The 27,737-nt window shown below is 39.2% G+C and overlaps 1 protein-coding gene across 6 annotated transcripts in view; it reads left to right on the top strand.

Moving 5' to 3' along the window:
• The window catches only part of THRB (thyroid hormone receptor beta), a 431,077-nt gene that overhangs the window by 319,913 nt on the left and 83,427 nt on the right, over window positions 1-27,737 (top strand). The window contains exon 4 of one of the 6 annotated variants that reach the window (XM_037845847.1): window positions 20,979-21,041. The exons of the other annotated variants lie outside the window; for them this stretch is intronic. The gene's annotated coding sequence lies outside the window, so the exon portion shown is untranslated. The remainder of the gene's footprint in view (window positions 1-20,978; window positions 21,042-27,737) is intronic. 6 annotated transcript variants of the gene reach the window in all.

The following is a 27,737-nucleotide window of genomic DNA, read 5'->3' as shown; positions in this document are numbered from 1 at the left end:
CAGGGGCTGCCAACTCAAAGACTCCAGAGGCCAGGCAGATAAAACAAATGACTGAAACAGACTGGGTGAAAGGAAAAACAAAGCAAACAATCCACCCAAACTGTGGAACTCAGGCTCTTTCAGAGGAGAAGCCATCCCTCCACCCTAGGCAAACACTGACAAGCAGGAATGAAGCCCAGTGTGTCCAGAGACTTCAGATTTTCAAGAGAAGTTGGAAATCAAGTTTTTAAATGAAAAATCCCAATTTTTAAATATTAGCAATGAAAATTTTAAAACATCGAAAACTCAGAGACCAGTCAGAATATGTCTGCTGACTGCAATCAGTCAAACCATGGCCTTAATTGTATACTTCCAGCCTCATACCAGGCCTGTGACTGTCCTTTTGGTTACCATGACAGCAGAACAGATGCCCATAGACCTCTGCAAGTCACGGATGCAGTCCAGCCTGGCCATCCCTCCCTTTTATAATCCATTTGTATCACTTCCTGACCCAATGAAGAATTAAACCTGCAGGAAAATTACTCCTAGAACCCATTTCCCAGTCTACCTGAGAAGCTGAAGCAACTGAAAGGTATCATTCAGCCTTCCAAAAGTTTGGAAACCTTCCAATGAACATAAGTTACAACTCCCAGCATTACTTCTATGCTTGTCTACCCACCTGCACTTGATACTGCAAAAAGGTAGAGTTCCTGGGCAAATGATTCATAGAATGAGTCACACCTGTAGGAAGTGAGGGCCTCAGAATCACCTCTCATCTCCTCCTTATTCCTCATTTACAAGCAATAAAAAGTACTCCCATTTCTATTCTACTGCCAACTAGGCCAAAATTCTCCCCACTTAGATCTCACTTCTTATATGTCATACATATACCTTATCATACAATGGAAAAATGGTATAGATCTACCTTTGGCTATACCCTGTGTGTTTATGCTGGTATGGAGTAGAAATCTCAACAAGTCTTTGCATGTGCATGTATGTGCCTGCACACACATGTAAGACAGTAGGTAGCCACATTGTAAAACCTAGGGAAAATGTCACCCTTCAATAAAGGATAGTGTGGGATCAGGCACTACACAAGGGTGTTTCTATACTCCATCATAATTCTCCCACCTGAAAAAGCCTCCAAAGATACAGTCTCAAAGAACAAACCCTTCTGTGGCATATGAGAATGGCAAAACTTGGCATAACTGTAGGTAATTAAATGGTTTTTGCTTGCTTGGAGGTTGCTTCTAAATAGAGTGCAATCGTGACCATATGTCCCTGGTCCCCTTAGAGCAGGGTGTCAGCAAACTTTTTTGGTAATGGGCCAGATAGTAAGTGTTTCTGTCTTTCCAAGTCATATGTTCTGGGTCACAACTACTGAATCTGACACTGTAGCAGGAAAGCAGTCACAGACAATACATAAAGAAATGGGCGTGGCTGTGTTCCAATAAATCTTTATTTACAAAGACAGGTGGCAGGCCAGCCTGTAGTTTACCACCCCTGCTCTGGAGTCCACAGTGATCCAGGAAGTGCCCTTCTAATTCCAAACCATCCTGCTGTTGAGTCCTCCAAGGCTGAATCACCTCCAAGGCTAAGCTAGGAATCTGGGCTCACGCCAGGACAGTTTTAGACTAAGTCAGATTTTCTGCCATTCTGGTGGAAGTCATGATTCTGTCACTCAAGGCTGTACTGGAATCAGAGGTGCCTCCTAGTGGAGGAGTGAAGTTTCGCTTCCCATCATTTGCTTCATAGTGTAGAAACAAACGTAGTTCTGTTTTCAAAAGAAACCAACTACATGCACACATTTGCTCAGCATATGTTAATGGACTCAGATGAGAAAGTCATTCTTTAGATGCATTTGTTTATATATGAAATAAAAGTGTCCTTTTCCCTCTCTTTGCTATGTGCTTATTTTAAGAAACAAGAAACCATAATAAAGCTGTAAGCCATGAGAAGTGCTTGTTTTAGGAGAAAAATTTGAAGGCCAAATATGCATAATTTTCTGCACTGAAAAACATAATAGGTAATATTTCTAATGCATAACAGGAAATCAATTAGCATGTAAGAACAGAAATCCATTTTTTAAAATGAGCAGCAGTAAAAGCATTGCATCTATTTTCTTAAAACCAGCTAAGCCAGTGTTTCATATAAAAGCCATATTTTTTGTTATATAAACTCTTTAAGTAAAAATGCTTATTAAATTTAGGGTATTGTGTGTTAATTCAAATAGAAGATTGTTTATTTCCTAGGGTAATTTAATTTGCTTCCAATGAAGTCAGATCTTGCCAAAATTTTCTTATTGCTTTACCACCTAATTTGAAATTAAAACTGCTTGAAATTGGTCACTGGGAGAAAGTAAGCAAGTTCCTTAATACAAATTTTATTAGTCTGGAATTAAGCACTGCTTCCTAGGTAATCTGAGGGGAATTGTGCGAACATTTATAGCATTATAATGAGCTCTATTTGCATAAAACCATGATTCACGAGAGAAAAGAGTTTGTTCTAGGATATGAATATTTAAAAAGAGACTTTTGGCCTCAGTGAAAAGGAAACTAAGAATTCAGACTCCTCTAAATCTGCCTGAAGAGGCAGGAACAAGTATCCATTATGCTTGTACTTAACCTGGCTTTATAAAATAAGTATATGACATAAAGTTAGCAGAGCATTTGATATTTTCATTGAAATAGGGTTCATGGGAATTTAGAATCATACTATTATGAATCCTTGCAAAGGGAAGAATATATTTTTAATAGGAATAGTGTATTTCTCATTTAGCTATTCAACTTGTACTTGTTTGTTACTTGCTTGTTCATTTAGCTTCCCTACTGTAGTGTTTGTCTTTTTCTTTATCGAGACATTATTATTGAGCATATCCTAGGTGCCAGGGGATGGATATCAGCAGGGATAAGACAGGAGATTTCTGCTGTTGTCCCAGTGTTTTCTTCTGTGTTATCCTAAGCATGTGTTGGATTATTTATTTGCTTACTCTTGCTTTAGGAGAGCATCAGTTTGTAGACAAAATTAAACATTACAGAGGGTTTTTTTTTTAATTTACATTTCTCTTATAACTTATGAGTAATGTTTTATACATGTTGATTGGCCAGTTGCGCTTCTTCTTTTGTAACTTTTATGTTCATATTTATTGCCCAATCTCTTATCGTGGTCTTTATCTTTTTCTCATTATTTGCAGAGGCTTTTTATATATTAAGGATATTAACTAAGGAAGTAACTTAATCTCTCTTGACCTTGGATTCCTTGTCAATTAAACGATAAAGTTAAATTAGTTCATCTCTAGTTCCCCTTCAACTTTGACAACATGATTATCTATGCTTCAGATTAGGATGTTTTATATATATATATATATGTATATATCACATTTTCATAAAGGAAGGCATACTTACATTGATGTAAGTATCTGAAGATAAAAAGGAAACCTGGAGAAATATATTTTGTGTTTTGATACTATTCTAATAAACAAGATTTTCAGAGTCAAACAGAACATTAAAGTTTGGAAAACTCAGTATTTTATTGTAAAGCCCATGTCATTTTGCAAAGGTGGAACTTCAGCTGTTGCTTAAGCTTTTTGATTGTTGCTTATGACCATTTCATACCTTCAGAAATAGAATCACAGTTCTAACCACAGTAGAGTATCTTTTCTTGGTATCAGAAGGTTATTGCCAGCAAAATAAAGACACCACCCAAATATAACTACTGTTAACTTTGTACGTATTGTTAACATTTCCCATTGTCAATAAACACTCTTTTTTTCCCAATATGAATTATTTTCATGGCTACTTAGTAATCCATCATGAGGACACAGCAATACAGTCCCTGACTATCAGACTTTTAACATCATATTATTATAAATAATGTTATAATGAACTGCCTTGTACATAATTTTGCACCTTTCTGATTATTTCCTCAGTATAAATTCTAAATAAAAGGAAATGTTGGATTAAAGGGACTGAACATCTTTAAAAACTTTTTCTGTTGCCAAAAATATTTTATAGTCATATGATGCCCATTTAATTATACGCTCTCCAACTTTGGACTTTTTGTGGTTGTTGCTAGTTCGTCTCTCTGTTTGTTTTTGAGGAAGCAATTTATTAGGCAATATTTTATCATATCTTTTCAAAATTTTTCATTTTTCTTATACATTAAGCATATATATATATATATACACACACAAAGACACATGTTGATTGGCCATTTATACTTCTTTTGTAACTTACTTGTTCATTTGACTTTTTTATTGTGGTTTTTATCTTTTTATTATGATTTGTATCCTAAGAAATTAATTCATTGTCTATAATATATGTTACAAATATTTTCCCATTTTAGTACATACCTCTTCTTTTTATGGCAATTTTTTTAAAATTTTTATTTTGAAATAATTTAATACATACAGAAAAGTTACATGATTAGTATAAAAAATTCCCAGAATCCTTTACTCAGATTCTCCAAATGTTAACATTTCTTCACATTTACTGTATTTTCTCTTTCTGTCTCTATCTATACAACTTTCATTTTGAACCATTCACAAATAAATTGTATGCATGATTATATGACATGTTTAACATACAAAAGTTTTATTTATATATAGCAAGATCTAGTAAGTTGTCACATTATTTGTGTCTGTTAAGCTTAGAGATGTCTGCTGATGTGGACTGAGGAGCAGAATGCAGTATGCTCTTTGGGTGGAGTTTAGCACTTCTGTTTCATTGTGTATTTCTTTTTAGTTAGACACAGGAATGACTTGGTTAGGGTTGAAGATTCTCTCAGAAGTCTTTCACATTTACCCTGTATTCATCATCCGCCCACCCAAAGTGCCCCCCCACTCACACACACAGGCTCACACACTTTGAAGGAAAGGTGAGGAAAATGCAGGACACAAAACCTGATCCCTCTCAGTGGTGAGATCTTTGTGTCTTTTCTACAAGTCAGGACAGGACAGGCAAGCCCCCAGTTCTTTAGGCTGGTTTACCCTGCAAAGGAAGTGACAGCAGAAGTCAGGGGAGCCGAGCAACCCAGAGTGCCAATGTGGCACTCCATTTCCTTTCCCATATATGGCTCTGGGAGCTAGGAGGCATCCGGTTGATTTATATGCTCCTATAATTATCCTGAAGGGCATCTAGAGGCTTATTTCACTCTCTTTCAGATTCCTGCTCCCTGACCCCCCACCCCCAGTTGTGGCCAAAAATAAAATATGGCCTTGCATTCTATAGAACCATCTATACAAGGTACAAATATTTCCACGAATAGTTTTGCAAAACGAAAAATACCAAATAGCTAACACCACTGTTGGTTGAGCCAGTTACAAAAAAACGAACTTTGATTTTCTTTCTTGTGTGTTTAACCACATGCAATGTGGGCCTTTTTGCTCCCTCCTCAACACAGTGTTACAAATCTCATTGCCCTTGGGCTGGAAAAGAAACTAGTTTCACAGAAATGCCTTGAGGGCAGAAGGGAAGCTGTTACACACAGCACATGGAAAATCTTTAAATTCCTCCTCAGACATCTCTCCCTTTCCCAGGGATTCACTCCTCGTGGGAACTGCTGAAACCTCATGTCCTCTTTTTCCAAAGACGAGAAAACCTGGAGTGTTGCTGCTGAATTTTCGGTTTCTCCTCCCAACACCAGTCAGGATTCGGGATCCTTCTTTTCCCTCCCTCTTCTCCCCCCTCCCACCTCTATGACTCCACCTGTTCATTTTCCATTGTAGATTACTGGCCCGTCTCTCAACTTCTCCCATTTGAATCCCCTTTTAAAATCCGCTGAGCAAAATAAACAGATCTTCCTTTCCACTCCTTAGAAAGCAGGGGAGGGGAAACCATAAATGTTCATGATTTTGCATTTTTTGCCACTTTCACACACAAATTAGAAGAGGGTAAAAGTTATTCCAAGGAGCCCGGTCTGCGAAATAGAGGAGACCATCACCTCAATCCAAGATTTCCTCTAGTTTTCATAATAACAATGGGGAGATCAAGAAAAACACACAAAAAGTGAGTTTCTATGAAGACAAAAGCAGATACTTCTTTTTCCTCAGAAAATAGAAGGAACAATGACCCTTTATCCAATATGATTGGGTAAAGGATGCCAGTTTTCAACATATAGTCGACCTAAAGGGGAATTGGCCCTCCTGTTCTCTGATTATCTCTGTCCTTCCCTCACTGCCTACCTTTTTAACCTCCTGAACTTCTCCTGGAAGAAAAGCTTCCCACAGAAAAATTAGGGGACTTTCTGCAGATCAAATTAATGACATCCTACTAAATCCAGTCAGGTTAGCAACAATGATCCCTCAGAACTCCTGGGGCCTCTAAGTCAATAGCTTCTAAAACAACTTCAGTTTCCAAATTTGAGTTGTAGCTGGGTGATCAGAAGCTGAAAATGTCAAAAAAAGCAGGGCTCTATTGAAAGTAAAAGTCAGTAACTCCTCTCTTTTTAGAAGCCACCCTTTACAGAGTATGGCTTCTTCTAGATCCCTAGCCCCATTGTCCCTGCACCCCACCACTGTCACCACCACCAGCTCTATCATCACTACCACCACCTCTACTGCCATCACTACCACCGCCATCACCGTCACCACCCATCATCACCATCATCACTATCACCACCTCCACTGCCATCACCCCCTCTACCCCCATCACCACCTCCACCCCCATCACCACTACCACTACCACTGCCATCACTGCCTCCTCCACTGCCATCAATCACCCCATCATCACCATTATGATAAACTCTTCTCTATTTCCTTCAAGTCTTCTATAACTGAGAATCACCCAGAACATTTTTACTCGACTTTGGCTAACAATCACAAATAACAGCAGTAACATAACAGGGTTCCACTCTGTTCTTCCAGATGCCACAGAATTTCACAACAGTTGCACATATGTAGGTGCGATATCCTTTAAAAGAATTGAAAAGCATTTTTCCCAATCAGAATTGAGTTCATAATCAATACATGGTGTTATTTTGTTTGCAGTGAGCCAAGACTTATTTTTATATGTCGCCACCACTTGCCATCACCATCAACTGAGAAATCTTAGCCTCTCATTTCATCAATGTTTTGCCTTTCTTGCAAGTTGAGGCTATGATGACATCCTCATTCTGGAATTTGGCTGCGTTGTTGAAGGGAAACTAGTGTGAGACTCCACCTCCCCAAGTCTGCAGAGTGCAGAAGCATTCCTGTCTTGGTGCTGGAGCTGAGAGTCATCGCTCCAAAGCTTTTTCACATCAGCTAAGGCCACAAGTGGTGAAGTGACTTATCCAGGGTCCCCACAGCACATTGCTGACTATTTGGGCCATCAATTCCCCAAACTTGGGAAACTGTGGGTTAAATGACTTTAAATAGGGATTGTGTTTAGTTTTTTGTTCTTAACTGAAGTTCTTCTTAGTCTTTATTATGCTAATGTTCATACATACTGACTCTCTAAAGGTACATTAAGCAGTCTTCTCTTATTAAAGCAGAATGTCCTCTTTGGTGGAGGACCCAGCCCCCATCCAGCTCAAACTTGAGGCACATTAGAATCCCCTGAGGAGCTTTTGAAAATCCTGGTACCTGGTACACTGCCCAGACCAGTTAAATCAGAACCTCAAAAGGAAGACCCATGCTTCAGTATGTTTTAAAACTGCCCAAGTGATTCTAAAATGCAGGCCAATCTTAAAATCTGGGCACAGTGGTTCTCAACCCTGGCTGTCCATTATAGTCAGCGGGGGAGCTTTAAAAAAATATATCAATACCTGGGTCCCACCCCCAGAGAGTCCAGTTTAGTTGGTCTAGGGTGGGACTTCTGGCTCAGTGTCAGTATTGAGAAAAAAATGATTGTTCTCAAAAATTGGTGGTGGGTATCACAATCACTAGGGAGTTTGGTAAAAAAAATAAAATAAAAAATAAAAACAAATAAACAGGACTTGTCCTACCATAGTTATACCTTAATGACAAGCCTGGACTTCTCTGTTCTTTGTAGCTCTCCAGGTGATGTTGATACACACAGAAGTTAGAAAACCACTTATTTTGAGGGGTTTCCCTCTCTATGGAACACATTTTGGAAAATGTTAGTTTGGGCATCCTAGTACCTGCAAAAAAACATCTAAAATATCACCCGTGAATCTAGGCCTATCCTGGCCACAGATGACAAATTGAAATGTAATTTAATGATGCTATACTCCAGTTAAGTTACCTGGTTGTGTTTTGTTACTTTTGCCCATGAATGACAGGCCCACAGTTCCTGAAACCATCTTTGGCTGGTGGATTTGAGCATTTTCACTTACCATTTTCACTTATCTAAATGGCGTATTAGGATAGCAACCTCTCCAGTTCAAATGATCAAAAAGTCATTTGGGAATGCACTCCAAGGGCACCATTTTTCATTGAAGAAATGGAACACCCATGAAGAAACTTGTTTCCCTGTCCTGCAAGTTATTTGTAAATGATTCTCTTAGACACTGAACTTAGATTGCCATTCCAGGCTTTTTCAGTGGGCAGTTTTTAATTGTGCTTTTGATTATGGGAGGGCTTTTTCCATGAGGAAAACTTTTTTCTTTTCTCTTCCCTTCCTTTTTTTTTTTTTTTTAAATAAATTAAATTGCTTCCATTTACAGCCTCAAAAGAATGCAGCTCTCTGGTGAGCAGTGTCCACAGGGTTATGGTTCTCAGCCTGGACAGTGTGTTTGACTTGGGGTGGGGGGGTGGGGGGAGATTTTAAAAAATTCCAAGGCTGAAGAAGCTGAACTTTTCTCAAAGTATTATGGTGAAGATGTTAGATTCCCATGAATCACTTAACACAGGGTCTGCTGCACTTGGGCACCACATAGAACAGCCATTATAAGGGAGTACCTGGCACATAGTAGGTGCTCACTAAATGTTAATTTAATGGTGAGAAAATAGCCAATGGGATTATTGTACTGCAATGAATTTAACATGCAAAAAAACAGATGTAAGTGAGTGTTTGCATGCTTGTTTGAGGTAAGCTTCAGTTTTATACCTTGCTTAATTCCGTCCCATAATTCATGTTCTCCCTTCAGTGTCACATTCAAATTTAGCATCCTATTTAAAATTTCCTGAAAGAATTTTCTATAGTTTAAGGCCTTCTTTTTTTTTTCTTTTCTAAAAAATGAGAGACAAACAGATAAGATATGCCTTTGTTATTCTTTCTTTCAATGTATGGAAGGATATTTTTAAGACATAAGATTAAAGCAGCAATTCATGCAAAAGGAGGTAGATGATTTTTAGTACAATCTTTTCCCTTCTGCAGCCCCTAATAAAATAAGCACCTTAAAATATTTGCTGGTATTATTATTATTACTTCATTTTCTAAACTGGTGTACTTCCTATGCCAGCCAGTCCAAAGGGACTATATGACACAGTGTTTTCCTGAATGCTCATCAACACATTTCCCTTCTGCTGCCAATAAACAGAAGCTAAAAAAAAAAAAAAAAAGGACAGGATTCCCATAATTAAACTCCATTTTCTTGTACAGTGTCAAATTGTGGTTCCCATTGTACTTGCGAAGACCCTCCTAATATCTCACCTCCAACCCCCTACCACTTGAACCCTGGGCTTTCAAACATTTTACCTGCCAAACTACATTTATTAAGTAATTGAATTCACTGACTTCTTTTTTTTAGTAATTAAAGCCCTACATAATTACTGATCTGCTGTTTTTGATGATGAAGATGAAATAACCAGTGTTTCCATACTACATAGGTATTTCTCTATGTACTTTTTGCAAAAATAACATTTTTCATGAAGGCCGCATAGCTGCCTCATATCAATGTATAATTTCCCTTGAGCCTTTTCAAGCTTTTAAAATTGCTCCTTGTTTCCCCATACTACTTTTATGGACCTCAAGTTAAGAGCCATTTGAATAAGGAAATTCTGAATATTCTTATATCACAAATTTCTCAGCTATAAGTAGAAATTATACAGCTATATTATTTAGCTAAATGGAACTATAAATGAAGCCATGAGAATAGCAATTACTGCTGGTATTACCTTTAATCAAAAACAGTCTCTCAGTACTATTATAAAATTATTCTTCAATAATTAAGTTTATGTAAATGAACATAAAATAGCCTATCATTCTCAGTGATGCATAATGAAAATATTCATGAGAATTTCAATCATTTGATACTGTGCTCCAAATTAAATCAAGAAATTATTGGCATAAATCAGAACATTAGTCAATTCTTTTGAGTTTCTACAATGGCAAAATTCTAATTAAATTTGACATTTTTTGAGCATTTACAATATATTGGATGCTAGGCATAACATGACTAAGAAATAGCCCTTCCCTGTGAGGAGCTCACAGTCAAGGCATCACTGTTTCTGAGCCCATCAGTACATATTTTTTAATATCTGAAAGACTTGTGGACCTTTAGAATTGAAAAGAATCTTAGAAACTATCTGGTCCAACATCCTGAAATTACACATAGAGAAACTAAACCCCATGAACTTACAGTAACATGTATGGCCACACAGCAATGCACCACACAGATATTTTGTTGTTCTCATAGGTGATTCTTCACACTTTTCACTCGTTAAGCTTCCATTGACTCTGATTAGGTTTGTAAAAGACTTAATGATGTAATAGATGGAGAAGCAATTTGAAACCATAAAGGAATAATTAGTGAAATAATTGTCTCTGCTGCAGCAGATGAGTCTCCAACTCTCAGTGACTTCATATAACAGAGTTTTTATTTCTGGCTCGTGCTAAGTCCAAAGCTGCATGTTCTTGGTCAGTAGATGGCATTTCATGTGGTCAGTTGGGGACCCTGGCACCTTCCTTCTTATATCCCCATCCTCCTCTAAGTCCGCACAGTTTTCTCCATTCAACAGGAGGAAGGAGAAAGAAAGTGAAAAAAGGACACATGGGAGATTAGACACATGGGCTAGGCCTGGAAGTGATGCCCATCGATTACATTCATTCCATTGGCTAGAACTCAGTCACATGGCCATGTCTCACTGCAAGGGAGGCTGGGAAATGTAGTCTAGCTGTGTGCCCAGGAAGAAGAGAACACAGATTTTGATTATGATTCTAGATCACAAAGGCCTATACAGATGCAAGATGGTACTATTATGGAGGTCAAGTGAGGTCAGGAAAGGCTTGGTATTTATACGGAAGTCATTGTTTAAAAATGTCTGTTACAGTCCTCTGAACCTCCTCCAGGTGGTATCAGTGTCTCTAGATAGGGCTAGAATGAGCTATTTGGCCACATTTTCTAGTTGCTTTTGGAGTTGTCATGGTATAGTGAAAAGAACACGAACCTGGGAGTCATGTGTGTTTGGGTTCAACTCCTCATTGCCACTTGTTTCGATTTGCTGAAGCATGCTGAAATGCAATATACCAGAAATGGATTGGCTTTTACAATGTGGGCTTATTTGTTCACAAATTCACAGTTCTAAGGCCATGAAAGTGTCCCAGTTAAGGCATCAACAGGGTGATATCTTCTCTGAAGAAAAGTCAAATGGCCTCTGGGGTTCCTCTGTCACATGAGAAGGCACATGGTTGGCTCTGCTGATCCTTCTCTCCTGGGTTTAGCATCTGGTTTCAGTGGCTTTCTCCAAAATATCTCTGGGCTCTGTCTCTCTTAGCTTCTCTTGTGGGTCCTTCTTACTTATGCCAGGGCATTTTCTTTCTAAGAGTCTCTGTGCTCTCTCCAAAATGTCTCTGCCTTTTATCCTCTCATAGAGGACTTCAGCAAGGGGATTAAGACCCACCTTGAATGGACGGGGTCACATCTCCATGGAAACAACCTAATGAAAAAGTCCCACCCACAATAGGTCTGTCCCCACAAGATTAGATTAAAAGAACATAGGCTTTTCTGGGGTATATAAAAGATCCAAACCAGCAAACCACTTATTAACCTGGCAACTTTGAACAAGTGACTTAAGCTCTCAGAGTCTCAATTTCCTTATTGTACAGGGGGCAGAATGTATCCTAGAGTTGTAGTGAGAATCTAATTAAATCATTCAGAAAATATCTGTTGGGAGACTTCTCTGTGTCAAGTTCTATGGTACACCCTAGAGAAATAGCAGACATCAAAATAAAGGCATTGAGCCTAGATCAGTAAATAATATATACAGTCATTGTCACCAGCAGGCATTCAATAAATGTTCGTGCTCTTGCTTCCCCTCACTACCTTTCACCACCAACTCTGCAAATTCAATATAATTATTTCTTTGGCCCATTATTCCTAGAAATTTCAGATAGAATAAACAAGTGAATAATAAGATGGAGAAGTCAGTGGAAAATGTTTTAATTTTTCCTATTTGTCACTGACATGACAGGTGAAAATTCTAGGAAGCATGATTAATTTGCAAGAGCTTAACAGCATAATGATATGAACTACAAACAAATACTTGTTCAGTCCCAACAAAAGTAAACAGAGAATCATCAAAGCAAAGAGTCCTCTTCAAAGCCTGGTGGCTGTTACATTACTAGGCCTCATTTATAAATCAGAGGAGAGTTTCAAAGGTGGCCAGTGGGTTCCTTGGGCTGGAAATACAGGGAGGCTATAACAGCTGCTCCCGCAAGCTGACACCATGTCAGGTAATGTATGCAAGGCCTCCCAAGGGAGTGAAGATAACAACATGACTGCATTCCTTGCCTTGTCCTTCAAGCTATCACTGAGACCTTCGTCTTCCAGCTGAGGTCCTCCCCAGAGACCCCCAACCTGGGAAACCCTGACCTCAGGCCCTCTGTGACTCATTTTTGTCTCTCGGGTCTTATTTTATTGCTTCTTAGAATTTCCAAATAGGACAGAGGACTTTATATTTGTTTGGTTGGATATCTGCCTATTTTTTACTCTCTTCCTTCATTCTTACCATGGAGCTCTGTTTTATCTCTTTTTATTTCCCATTTATCTTTTTCTTTTAAATTCCAATTAAGATGAGGGGTCTTCAATTAATGAAGACAGTATGTGCCTGAAAACCAGAAAAATAGACACCATCTTTACTCCAGTTAGCTCTACGTCAACCCAGTTTTTATGCATTGCTGACCCTTTAATGAGACAGAGGGGCTAAATGCAAAGACTCATGGTCAAATCCCCTAGGGTCCAGGGTTGCTTTACCCCTTAGGCTGGGACCTTGGGCAAGTTGCTTTCCCTTTCTCAAGACTCAGTTTCTTCATCTGTAAAATTGGGATAATCATTATTTATCTCTCAGCATTAGTGTGAGGGTCAAATGAGATAATGTAATGTATTTAGCACCATGCCTGACATGTAGTGAGCCTCAAAAATAAATGATAGATGCCATCATCATCATCACCATCACCACTACCACCTTCTGCAGGCCAAATGAAGCTGTGTTGTTGTCTTGCTTCAGACACATGAGGGGATGGTCTTGATGCATCCCATAATCAAATGCCATCAGCTGTCCTGAACAACCCATTCTGCAGCCCAAGAAGTAAGGAAGCATATATCTGACTCAGAATTGGGTATTCCAGTCTAAGTTTTCAGGCCTGATTCTTGAGTTATTTTAAATATCCTTTTAGAATGTTTGTGGCGGAAGATACCACTGGAAGTCTATGACTAAAGCTTTCAGAATTCTTTTGCTGTTGGCCTGCCTCCACAATATATCTGATTACCTAGTTCCCTCCTTTCCTGACGAGTATTTTCTAAAGATCCTTTTATGTGTGGTTGTTACCCAGTCCTTTCTCTTAGGAGAACTCAGGAAACATAGACCACAGCTGGGATTAGCCTAAATCTCTGTTTGAGGGCAGTTGGATCCATGGTAGATTTTTCCCCTTTTCAAAGTGCACAGTACATAGCATATTTAATTAATTGATGCCTGGGTAAGATTCCAAATTTCCAAGATTAAGAGTGTGCTTTGCCTCTTGACCCTATCAAGCCCCAGACCCTCAAAAGAATTTGCCATGTGCTGCAAGTCAGTTGAAGAAAGGCCTTTGATCTCTATATGCACTGGCCAAGAGGACAAAACTTAATTTAGCCCGAATAGGGGCTCCCGGGCCTGGGACACATTGCCCCAGTCCAGTGATAATTTCACCAAACACACTTCCTAATCAGACTCAACCCCCATCCCCTTCAGGAACTCTTGCCATCTAAGGGTCTGATCTAGTTGACACCCTTATAGTTCTTCACCATCATCTTCCCACCCCCATTGCCCATGTCATATCACATTGCCAGACTTGCACAACCCACTTATAGAATGTCATCATTTGCCGCTCCCCAGAGGTACACTGATTTGGAAAGTCTACCAGTTCTTTTAGCATAAGGAATCGTCTGAATGCTTCAGCCCAATATTATTTGATCCTAAATAGTCAGCAGCTGCCTTTATCCTGAGGACAAATTAGAGATACAGACGGAGATGGGGGCTGCTAGTCTTGGGAACAAGGAAGTTGCTTCATCTGGAAGAAAGCAATCAGCCTTCACCCAGTTTCTCCCAAGACTGTGTCATCAGCTCTCTCCCTGTCTCATGTGGGAGGCTGCTGACAGAAGGAACATCGTGTTGGGAGTCAGCACACCAGCCAGGGGTCAAGGCTGGGCTTTGCTTGTAACTATACAAATGGCCTTCAGCAAACCGTGCCTCCTTCCTGGACTTTGATTTCCTTTTCTATATATGAAGCGGTTGAACTGGTGTGAGCACTAAGCTCCCTTTTAGCCCCCACTCTTCTCTGAAGTTTACTGCTCAGAGCCCATTAGATGAGGGCCAGTTGAGCTAGTTAGTTTGGCTGTGAAACTGGACCCAGGTTACTTGGAATCTTGCTGTACATTAGTTTGTAATACATGTCACTATCTAATGGTCAGAAAAACAAAAGGTCTGGAGGGAAAGGAAAAGTAGTGTATGAAGACATCACAGGGTGGACTAACCAAGCTGGGTTCACTTTGTCTGGCACCAGCATAAACTGACATGAAGAGGAGCAAAACCTTCCGTTTTCTATTCCTTAAAGTGAGAAGAATTCTGAAGCTCATCCCCGCTGGTTCGTGTGGTGTCTGCTTCATTTGCTTTAGATAAAAGCAAGTGAAAAGCAAGTGCTAAAAGCCCACACATCATGCCATACAAATATAGGTCTCCACAGCAGTCCAGAGAGAAGCCGGCCTGAGATTATAGACGTGGCATTTCAAATACCTCACATATGGGCTCTATCATATCAAAACCTACACATTAACATTAGCAGTGAAAGGAAATGAAATAAGCCTTGTTTGGAGCATGGGAAGTTTCTTTTATTGTTTCTGCACTTGCTGGAAAGCAATGTGATCAATACCAAGTGCAAATAATTGCTTGTATTAAAAAACCATTCATTATTATATTCCAGTTGAACCAAAGTTACAGATGTGGTGGTATGCTGCATATTGTGATTTTAAAGGTATGGGATGTTATATAAATTCTGCCGTCTTTCCCATCTTCCAAAATTAAGCATCCACGTTATTATGGTGACTTCACTAAAATTTCATTGATTATAGAGGGGTTAAGGTTAAATTAGTGGGTCATTTCAAATACAGGTATTCCTGCTAGAGCTGAAACCATCAGTCATTCCTACCTTAGTGTGTATGAATTCCATTAGACGGTTCCCCCTGGAGTCAGTCACACTGATCGGTGGGGAGGAGCTGAGAAGAGGTGATGGCAAGTATAGGCAGATAACTCAGTGCCAGCAGCAGAGGATGGGAGTGAAGCACTTTGAATCAGAAGCTACATGAGAGAAATCTCACTCACCTCAGTTTTAGCCACAGCAGGGTTTCTCGCCCTTAGCGCTATTGAGATTTGGGGCTAGAAAATTCTTTGTTATGGAGGCGGCTATCCTATGTGTTGTAGGTTACTGAGCAGCATTCCTGAAATCTACCCACTAGATGTCAGTAATACTCCCCCTCCAATTGTGACAACCCAAAATGTCTCCAGACATTGCCAAGCATCCCTGGTGGGGGGCGAAATCGCCCAGTTTAGAACCACTGGCCTAGAGCCAGCCCCTTAGGCACTCACAGTAACTTTCGTTTCTGTTATCTCTTTTTGAGTCAATATATGGAGCTAATGAATAACCCTTGTACTGAGGTATCATGGGGCATTTTCTTCCAGGATGTCTTCCTCATTTTGGTGGTTTCCTTCTCCTTTCCCCCTTTTCTCATCTTTGCAGGCAAATTCTGTAGAATTTGAAGCAGATGTAGACAGGGCAGCCCCAGGAAGTAAACTGGTTATTCTGCTTAGGCTAACAAGTTTGGATCATTTTGCAACACCTTGCACTAAACTTGCCACATTGTCCTCAAATAAATATAACTATGAGAACACACAAAAGAAACATAACACAATTAGACTGTTGGTCCCAAAAGGAGAGCACTTCGGCATAGCCGGCTTGGCAATACATTCCCCTCTGCAGAAGCTGTCATCTCTAGACATGTACCAGGACAAACAAGATAATTGCTGACAGAACGATATTTTTTCTCCTTTTGGTTACTAATTGGTGAGGAAAATCTCGTTCCAGACTTTCATTTTCCAGACTGAAAATGTTTATATTATAAGCTGTGACTTTATTTTTAATTGCAAAAGACATGTCTTTTAAATTCCCAAATATATTGCTCTCAGACACAGTTGCTTCATGGACAAAATCAGACAAGCCTATCCATTTGGATAGTCAGGTCCTTCCTACATTTCTAAAGAAACGTGCTCTTTGCCTCCATTCTTTTTGAAGACAAACGTTGCTTCCGGAAGCTTTCTTTCCTGAATAAATATATGAACCTCTCTCAAAGCAATATTTGTGCTAAGAGTTGGCCCATTCATAATTCCACAGGGTATCCCATTTGCCACCCTGCCAAGGTTGGCCCATCTGGAGGAAAATTCCAGGGGCAGCACTGCTCCCTAACTAGCTGTGTGTGACTGGGGGCAAAAACTTGACTTCTCTCGGCTGCAGGTGCCTCATCTGTAGAAGGTAGCATGGAGCTCGTGAGAGCAGCCTTCCTATTTACTCTCTGTAATTTGGGGCAACATCTTTAGCTCCCTCAGCCAAGGTTTTCTCATCTATAAAATGGGATAGTAATAGCTTCCCCCCACAGGGTTATTGTATGATAAAATGAAACAATACACATTGTACCTGGCGCATCGAATACTTTTAATAAGGGCATACTCCCATTATCATAAACTCAAAACGGAATTATCCTTTTGTGTTGGTTCTAAATTATTTGGTGGCCTTTTAACCTTCCAGATAGTCACCTGAGAAACAAATCAATTCTTCATTATCTTGGTTGTTTCGTTTGCTTGTTTGTTTTCTTATTTCTAAGTATTTTTGGTCACTTGGAGGCAGAGTCCTACCACCAAAAATACTCACCAGCAGCCAACATGGGAAACAAAATCCTTCCTTGCACAGCTGTATCTTGTTTGATAATTTTACTGGAAGAAAAAAAATGTTTTAATTAGAAAAACAGCTCTTAAAATTTGAGCTATGGAGTGAAAATATCAGAATTTGAAACATCATTGAGATTGAGCAATAAACCCATGCCATATCCAAAAAACATATGCTTTCAATTAAAAGATCATGGGACAAAGCATCAGAAGACTCATCCCAATTCTTCCACCATCTGGATGACTTTGACCAAGAACATGACCTCTCTGAGCCTTTGTTTCTTTATTTCGAACCTCTTAACTGCTTATTTTACTCTATGAAGTTTAGTTCTTTTGCCTGTGATGATCTGAAATCATTCAGTTTTTATTTCCCACAAAGAGGTAGAGGTGTAGCATGCCCAGCTAGACCTGCTAGACCCATGTGGGTTTGAATCCTGACTCTGTCATTTACTAGCTATGAAGCCTTGGGCAAGCTGTTTGACCTCTCTGTGCCCTAGTTTCCTTATCTATAAAAATAGAGATAATATTTCTATCTCATTGGGTTGTCGTGAAGATTCAACTAATATAAAGTGCTTAGAATGGTTGCCTGACATATAGTAAGCACATACTAATGCTAGCTATTGCCATTATCATTTTGTTGGATATCTCCAGTGAGGAAAACCTAGGAAAAAGAGAATTATAATTAGAAATACTGGTGTCTGGATTTTTCCATTTCAAGAACCAAATTTATCAACTAAGCATTTAGGAAATAAAGATATTAAGTACTTCCCTTTAATTTCTAGAGTATAATTTCCCTAACATGCAGTTCATCATATACTACATTCCCCTCCAATTTCTGACTAGGAGAAACATAGCTCTTATCTCTAGGTCATAATATTAAAGCCCACCATAGTTTAAATTGTGCAACTACATATTTAACTAATTCTGTCTACTGTGTTTGGAGGCTGTGTCCCTAGAGCACGGTGTCGCAAACATCCACGTGCGTGTGTTACCTGGGGAACTTGTTAAAATGCAGATTCTGATTCATCAGTTCCGGGACCAGAAATTCTGCATTCCTAACAAGCTCCCAGGTAATGCTCCTGCTGGGAGAAGGGAGGGAGCCTCGAACCATACTTGGAGGTGTTGGGTATAGACAGCCCATTTCAGGATGGAGGGGGAGGAGGGCACACCTACCCTTAGGTGGGGACAAGCAGGCTGGAGGCAGGCAGACCTGTGGGGACTCATTTCTGGACTCCCTCTCTAGTCCTAGTTCCGCCAACTCTATTTTGAGTCATTGAAAAGTTTAAGAGAAAAACAGAAAGATATTTAAAAAAAAAAAAAAAGACAGTAGAAATCCCTTGATTTTTTCCTTGCCTGTAAAAAACATCATTGAACAGATCACACCAGGCGAGGTGACCCATCTGCAGTGCTAAATTACCTTCTTCAAGTCATATGGGTAGAAAACAATTTAATTCTCCCCTCTATTTCTGTTATTGGGACTGGCCTGTGAGGTTCAAATGCTAAACCAGACCCTCCTAGAATGTTACAGACCCTGCAGGTAATTGTGTCATACCAGTAAGGCCCGTTTAATGAAAGTTTTTGTTTTGTTTTGTTCTGTTTTGTTTTGTTTTGTTTTGTTTTTTGATGTATCTAATACTATTCTGAGGACCTGAAAACATCCCAGTAGTGCCTGCTCTCAAGGAGATCCTCATCTATCTGAAAAATCTCACCTGCTGTCATAACCAGGAATAAGGAAGCTATACATAAAAGAAAAAAGAAAAAAAAAATTTTCCAGATAAAATTGTTTCTTCTCCAAATGAAGGAAATAATTGCATTGCTCTTGACCCTGGTTACTTATTTTCACAGAAAAATATGGAAAATGATAGCGAGATTCTGTGAAACCTAGAGGAAGGGCAGCTGGTAGGCCTGTAAGTTGCCCTACCTTAATAACACCAGCATATGTTTTTATCCATTTTGTTAATCACTGAGTATAATACATTGAAAAAAAAATATGTATTTTGCTGCCAAGTAAAGAAACTCCTTTTACTGTGTGATGTATAAAATTGACCTGATTACCCAAGCGTCGCATTTTGTCTTTTTAGTTGAGAAACTGGAAATCTCAAAATTTGTTCTTTATCCACAAATTATATCCTAGTCCCAGAGTTAGAAAAGATTCTCATGTATTTCCTACTTTTGGAAGGTGTATGTCACGTTTGGGAACATAAAATGGAACCAGTCTTACATGCTACCTTATGTGTTTTGTTTTTTTGTTTTTTTCAAAAATATGGGTACCCACACTGGCAACAGGAATAAACATTATGCTCTGCACTTTTGCACAGGAGAAATCTAATCCTGGCAGTAAACATCTGTTCCCTTTTATGTGCATCTGTGGCTCTTTAATATGAAAGTTTCTGCAATAGCTGTAGCTTTTCTAATATCCTAAATGGAATCTCTGTGGCCTTTAGAGTAATTACCTCAAAGTTTGAGTCATCAAACCCGAGGATTCTCTGATTAAATCCGGTGTTAATTATGGAAACCTAAGTGACCGTTCCTAGGGGAGGATTCCATTGTGTCCTCCAGAAAGTACCTTCCCAGTCTGCAGGGCCTCTGGTCAGTGTTCCAAAAGTTAGGTGTTCCTATGTGGTTAAATAATTGTAAGACATTGCTCATGAACCTGGTCACTGCCATGTTTATGCAGCCAAGTGGAGTTTCTGCCATGGTCTTTGGACTCGTGTTGTTTCATCATTTTGTTTTTTTACTTCGTTTCAGGCTAAACTTCAAATTAGATTAAGGTGTAGCCCATTTAAATGTTCTAAACACATACTTTTAAAAATTGCAATGGCTTTAACTCATTATCGGGAGATTATCTTCATAGTTTCTGGTTTCAGAATAATTATTTGAGGTTTCTATAGCCATGATGATTATTTTTCATTAGTATAGTGATGGCATAATGGAATATATGGGAAAACTGGAGAAGTGGGAGCAGCCTGATAAGGAAAAGATTAGTTTCTCTCTTAGCAGCTCCCAGATCTCACCCACTTAATGGACTGAGAATCCCTGCCAAGGAAATAAGAGAAGCCCTCTGTGATAACAAACTTCAATTCACCTGCACTCAGGAGCAGAGAGATCCAGTCTCAAAAAGAGGGAAAATTAATGGGCAGGCACTTAATGAAAGAAAGACAAAACTATATAGCAATGGAAGGCAGCCCACCTGAACAAAGAGGCTAATTTTGCAGGACCTTGCCTACAAGAAGATATTTCTAAGTGTGCATTTCATGTAACTGGACAAATGCTGGACAAGGGCCTCATCAGACCCTGGTTTATAAAGTCTCAAGAGTGAAATAGTGAATTATTCTCTAGATGAGTGCACACTGATTAGGATGTTTGAGCCCATACTTACCCCCACCCCCGTGTTCTGTTCATTCATTCAGTCAGTCATTGCATAAATACAATATTAATAAAGCTTAATTTCTTATTAAATTGTTGATAGAAATATAAATAGAAGTTCATTATCTTCTTCCCAAGCCCCAGTGTCATCTTTTTTCACAGTCACAAAGCACTTTGAAGGGGGAAGGAGTAAAGAAGGAGAAGTTTGGGGAAAACAGTGTGGGGACCCAGAGAAGATGATAAGAAGGGACACTTAATGGAGCAGCAGGAGGATAAGACAAGCACAGGCAGGGGCTGGAGGGAAGGGAAGCTGGATTCTCTCACAAACTCCAATTTCTCACAGGCCCGTGGAGGAGAGAAAAGGAGAAGTGAAGAGCTTGGAGTTGATTGAATTCCACTCAAGTCAGTAAGCATTTATTAATGTACAAGGTCCCATCCTAGACACTGGAGCACAAAGCTAAACAAACCATGATCCCAGCTGTTCAGGAGCTCACAGATCTAAATAGATGATTCATAATAACAGTATGCTATAACACATTTTAATTAGAAACACAGGGATCAGTTAACTTCCTCCACCCTTATTTCCTCCTTTATTAAAATTCCAGAAACAATACCTATTTCTTGATATCATTATGCGAACTAGATGAATTAATGTATGAAAAGTGTTTAGGATACTACCTGGCAAATAGTAGGTGCCCAATTAATAGCAATATTTATTTATAGTGCCCAAGTCTAGTGGCTTGGCAGTAGTAAGAGCTCAGTAAATTTTAGCTCTCATTAACATTACTATTATGATGATGATGATGCATGTCAAGTACTTTGTACACAATAAGAAATACATGTTTTCTCCCTTTCCCATCCTCCCTAATACCAATTCCTTTAGCAGTCAGTGACCTGGAAGGCCTCCCTCCAGCTATGACACATGTTTCATGTGTCTTACGATGTCCAGAACATTCCACACAATTTTGCAGGGTTAAATTATGGAGCATGCCAAAGTAGTATCTGGTCACAATTTTAACAGCTATCTGAGTCTTCCTATTGGGAATACTAACATACTCAGATGAGAGCTCAGAAGTGATACATGATTTACAAACACTAAGTGTTTTCAGAGGAAGGGCAACTCACTACAGACTGGTATAGTGTGGGAAGGCTGTGTGGACTGGACCCAGATGAGCTGGGAGGGTTCGTAATGTGTGCATAGGTTGAAAAAAGGAGGGAGCACAAGGGTGGATCCCACAGGGGCTTCCCATCAATTAATAATTATGCATTTGATCATTGTGATTATTGGTATTAAAAAAGGAAGGGGACACTTCAAGCATTTGTTATATTTCTGCTCATTGCTAGTCATTGCATATATGCTGTCTCATGTAATCTTCCCACCACTGTTAAGGTATTTTTCACCCAGTTTACTATGAGACTCAGCGAAGTCTTGTAACCCTGTCGTCGCAATTCTTAAAAGTAGTAATAGTGAATTTGTTTTAAAAATAGTCAACGATTTGACTTTTCTGTATTTTGGAGAAGTCTCCCCTCCCTTGCCCAAACATCCCAAGTCAAGCCCTATGGCATCAGCTGGGGAGGTGCTTCCCATAGAGGCCACCTTTCAAATGGAAAGGCAGTGCAGGCTCTGCACCTTCAGTCTGCTGTTGAAGATTCCCAAGCAAGGCAAAGCCACCTGGATGGATCCACAGTCATTGAGAAACTCAAGCCAGCCGCCTGCCCTCTGTTGACACACCCACCCATCCCAGATGTTACTAGACCAACAGGAATGTGTCAGTGTTTCAGAGGTCCTGAGCAGATGATGATGAGGCACTACTAGTTTTACCCTGGCATCCCTTATGGAGCTTTTCACCAGACACATGTCTGGGCAGCAAACAATGAGCTAAGCCTGTGGTTTAGGCAGAGCATTTCATGTGCTACAAATGCCAAAGTAAAAACAGTTTTGGGACTAGGAAGAATAGAGTCATTTAGCTGCCCTTCTGTCTTCTGTTCACAGAAGGTCTACATCTGCACTGCAGCATCTGCTTATGGCCGGGCTGCCTTTTGTTGCAGAATTTTGATGCTAACCAGTTATGGTTAATTCTGTCTTTTGCATCAAGCACATTATTGCTCAATGAATCAAAATTGGACAAATTTTAACCTGCATTGCTGTTGAGCTTCAGGAATATTTTGATCTGTCTATATTACTTTCAGTTATTTCCAAATAACATTCATTGAGGTTCTGTCATGTTACGGCACTGTGCTTAAAGCTGTGGAGATTGAGAGATGGATAATATTGCCTAGAGTTCAGTAAGGGAAAAAAAGATGTGTACACCATTGATACGATACAAGGAGACTGTGGTTAGTTCTTGCCTTATCGAAGAGGTGTAAACAAATATTATAGGTATTCAGGAGAGAGAGCCAAAGCAGTAGAGCAATTTGCCCAAAGTCACACAGCTAATAAATGGCAAAGGTAGAATCTGAACCCTGAACCTATTAGTCAGCAGAGCCCATATTCTTAACCACTGTCCTATCCTGCCTCTAAAAATCAGAAAAGTTCATTTCCACCAGCAGTTTTTGGGGGGATAATACTATTAGCAGTAGAGATCTGCACTGAATGGGTTTCAGCAGTGATGAGTTCTCCTTGTGACTGACCAGTCGCTTCTTGGATAAGAAAATAAGAATGAAGTTGGTGCCTAGGAGATATTTTTCTCTTTGCAAATTACCAAATTATTAGGGAACAATAAATATCATTTAGGACATTGTGCTAGGCACTGTGTTTTCAAAAAAAAAAAGAAGGAAATTATTCATATATGTAAATAATTATATCATGAGTTAGCCATGAAAAGAGGAAGTTAGGTAGAAAGTGTTATGGAAGTCTGGAGGGAAGACAGATGGCTTCAAGAAGGTTTAACTGATAAGCTAGGCCTTGAAGATGGAGTAAGGATCAAATCTGTGTCCTTATTATAATGAGGTTTGACCCCCCAAGATAATCAAGCTAAGTATGATGATGATCAGCAGACCAGCCTTAAAGGAAATGCCCAATTCACCAAAATAACTCTCTCACCAGATTTGCACCTCAGCTAGGATTCCAGTGTTAGAGATTCATTCCTTTGACTAAGCCCCTTCACTTTCCAGGCATTCTCTTTAAAACACAACTTCTGCAAGGAGGACTGACTCATTCCAGGTTCTCAACCATCCACATGGTGGTGTGAAGTCATTTATAAAACTTCTGTCTGTTGGTACTGCTCTTTGAAAATCATGTTTAGAGGACATTTGAGTTTGGAGGATGGGCAAGGGAAAGAGGGACAATTCTGTTGCATAAATAAAGACCTAACACTTAGCTGAGTGCTTACAACATACCAGGGACTGTTCCAAGACCTTTTTATATATTTATATTTAGTCATCACAACAATAGTATGTTCCCATTTTATAGATGAAGAAACCAAAGTACAGAGAAGTGAAGTGACTTGCCCAAGGTCACAGAGATTTGTAATAAGTGAACTGCCCTACAGTGGGGACTGAGCACCCAGAGTCCAACGTGAGAATTGCAAGTTCTTGGGAGGAGGGAGAGAGGGGAGGGGAAGGGAGTGAAAAAGAAAATGGGAGATCATCAAAAGCAACCTCCTTATTGACATAAAGGTTCTGTATAGGACCAGGTGGTGATGGTAATGGAAGTAATGGCAGTGATGCTGATAATGGTGGAGGCATTGGTGGAGAGGAAGAGGTAGCTATAGCCCCTAAATATAGATTCCTTATGAATAATAATAATTTATTGTTTTATTAGTGTTATGTTTCCCTTTGATGAAAGTGATGTATATGGTCATGTATATGGTATAAATTAATTATACCTCTATCTATACCTGAATAGCACTTATTTATTATATACTTTCACACACAATATTGCCCTTCATCCTTAGAAAAATCCCATGAGAAATATTATAATGCCCTTTTACAAACCAAAAAAAAAAAAAAAAAAAAAAAAACCCACAAAACTGAGTTCTAGAGAGAGGAAGTGATCTTCCCAAAATTAGACCCTCATCCACTAAATGAAAGAGCTGGGACTCAGACTTAGCCCTTCCAACCTCCTCCATTCTTCTCTACTAAAACACAATTTCCTCCAGGCCCTTACAGGATTCCAACACATTATCTTTTTCCTTTGCAATTATCTTCATTGAGAAATGCAATCTGAAAAGTTCTTGAAAAGGGAACATTCAACTTTCATTTTAAAAGGCAGGGATCGTGCTAATAACTCTTGGTATGTCAGGATTCTAATACTCATCCAAGAGGGTGGGGTCAGTGTAGTCATGAAGACAGAACCTTCCCATTTGGGCTTTGGCAGAGAAAGCAGCTTTTTACACGTAACTGATTTGCACTGAGGTTAGTTGGCGATGGCAGTAGTGGGGAAGGTGACTTGTAAAAAGCCTGATGGGTGAGACTTAGGCTTAGCTGAAGAGAAGCACCTGACTGGGGAACACAGTAGGAATAGGAACTGTTATCTAAAGGAAGCTTGGAGAGATTAAAAATAGTTGTCTTGCCTATTGATGGACTATTCAGTTTTGCCTTAGGTATGAAAAAATGAGGACTCAAAAGTTGCTTCAGTTAAGCTTCTGTAGTTCTGCCCAGACAGCAGGAAGGAGGCTGTCTTCTTTGAAATGTTTACAAAACAGGTACTAGATAGAAAAGATTCCAAGGAAATCATTTTCTTAACTTTGCCTATAATTGAAAGCCTTGAGTAAGCACTGGCCCTGAACTACTAGAGTGATTGCATGGATTCGTGGGGCATTTTTCCTTCCTAACTCATAGCCTGTAAACTTGGGTCTCCTTTCCACCTACCTGTCTCTTGACCTACTTACCTGAATATTGTCACTGGCCAATATACTAAGCCCAGGTGTGAAGGGAGCTCTACTTAAACAATCTACTTTTCTAGAAGAATATTGGAAATCCACATCTCCAGACTTCCAGAAGCAGCCCATCTCCCTTGCCACTGTAACAACCACCTCCCGTGAGGCTACCAAGAAATATAAGGGATGAACATTCTTCCAAAAGGCTTCTGGACTAGATTGAAGTTTATCATCTTCAGCAATGAGAAACAACTTTAACTGAGCTATAGAGGGTCAGGTTTTAGAGTCAGAAGACTGGGGTTGAGTCCAGATCTATCATGTGTATCCATGTCACTCTCTAAGCTCAGTTTCCACATATGTAACATGAGGATAATAATTCTGTCCACCTTCTACCACCCCCACCCTGTAGAGAAGGTTCTTGTCTAGGTGCTGGAGACACAGTATTGACCACAACAGTCCTGGTCCCTGTTCCCACGGTGACTTGCATTTCTAATGAGGACAGACAAGAAAGTTCTAAATGCTAGTAAGTGTTATAAAGAACATAAACTAAGTTCATATGATAGAAAAGGATTGAGGAGCTGCTTCTAAATTTAGCAGCCAGGAAAGCTCTCTCGAAAACCTAAATGAGAGGATTATATAAGGATTTAGAAAGGTATTGGGAAGCTCCGGCAAATGGAATAACTTCTGCAAATGCCCTGTGGTGGGAATGAGCTTCACATGTTAGAAGACAAGAAAGGAAGCCCGTGTGGCTAAGGAGAGAGAGCAAGAGGCATTCAACCGGGGAAGAGCACAGTGGGATAGGCCACACCAAGGATTTAGAACTTTTTTCCAAGAGAGATTTTAAGTCACTGTGAGATTTTAAGCAGCAGGTGATATACTCTGATTTATATTTTTAAAAGTTCAGACCGGCTACTCTGTGAACAATGGATTGTAGGTGGCTGAGAGTGAAAGCAAGGGGATGAGTGATGAACAAAAATGAGGAACTGGGAAAATTGAATGAGACAATATATATAGTTTATAAACATTTTCAAAGTACTAACCACATGATAGTTACTCATAAACTAAGGCAGATCGTGAGAACATATCAAAAGGTAGGGAAGAACAGATGAAGGGTTTCTGTGAATTTTAGGTTCCTTGTCAATCAAACAGGAATACTAATATGTACTTCCCAGGATGTTTGTGAAGGTGAAGTAAGTGTGTCTGTCTCATACCTGGTGCATAGTAAATGCTCAACCAAATATCAGTCTCCTTCTTTCCTGCATGACTCCAGAAATAAAAATCAGTTGATATATATACATAGCCTGAGGTTCAGCAAGGATAGAATCTCAGACTATGGGTTGAAGTAAAACAATAAAATGGAGATTAGAAACCTCATACCATATAGCCTGATGTTAGACAATAATAATTCTACATACTACCTGGGTTTGCAAAGCATATTATATACATATCCCCCTAATACAGAATATGGTTTGAGGGCTCAGCCTAATATTGATGACCTTTTAATGCAAACTAAATACTCTTACAATGAATGCCATGAAATCCCACCTACTCAGCTTCCCCCCTCTGCCCACTTTGTCATAATCCTCTTCCCTCTGCTTTAGCTGTTTTCTGAGTTTGCTTTTGTGTCCTGAAAAACTTGAGTATTCTTATATAATTCACCTTTTTGAAGGAAAGATTTCTTTTCTGTCATCTTTAATGAAATTTCCAGAGATAGGATGTAGGTAGTTATGTTAACGAGATCTATGTTTCCCTTTTGCAAAAGATCTCTTCAGTGCTGTATCAATTCAAAGCCATTAGAATTGTGGTCATCAAATGCAAATGCAATCATTCGAGTCTAAACTCCCTTGAGACACGCGAACAATGTATGTCTAGTTATTTTAGTAGCAGTTCATATGTCTCTAGCAAAACAGCTATTTTCTTTTTTTTTCTATTTATTTATTAATTTGTATAACTGACAAATTAATTTGGTTAATTGTCTTAGTACCCTCATGTGGAGCATTAAAAGCCAGATGTTACCTGAGACACATTAAAGAGGAAAGGGTTCCTACTCTATGTGAAAAACAAGATAGTATCATTTCTAGACTATCTCCCTTTTAAAAAATTTGTTTCTACTACTGCATGCATTGATTTCCAGAAAATCCTCAAAACAACAGGCTTTTTGAGTAAACATGTATTTATATCCATACCTGAAATTTACAGGATTACATCCAATTAATATCTGACTTTTAATGCTTCACTCACTAGACCTCAAAATAATTGATGAATGTTTGAATTATAATGCA

This window comes from Choloepus didactylus, chromosome 1 (assembly GCF_015220235.1).
Source record: "Choloepus didactylus isolate mChoDid1 chromosome 1, mChoDid1.pri, whole genome shotgun sequence".
NCBI classification, from domain to species: Eukaryota; Metazoa; Chordata; class Mammalia; order Pilosa; family Megalonychidae; genus Choloepus; species Choloepus didactylus.
The sequence above is the reverse complement of the archived record's forward strand: the minus strand, read 5'-3'. Positions and strand labels throughout refer to the sequence as shown.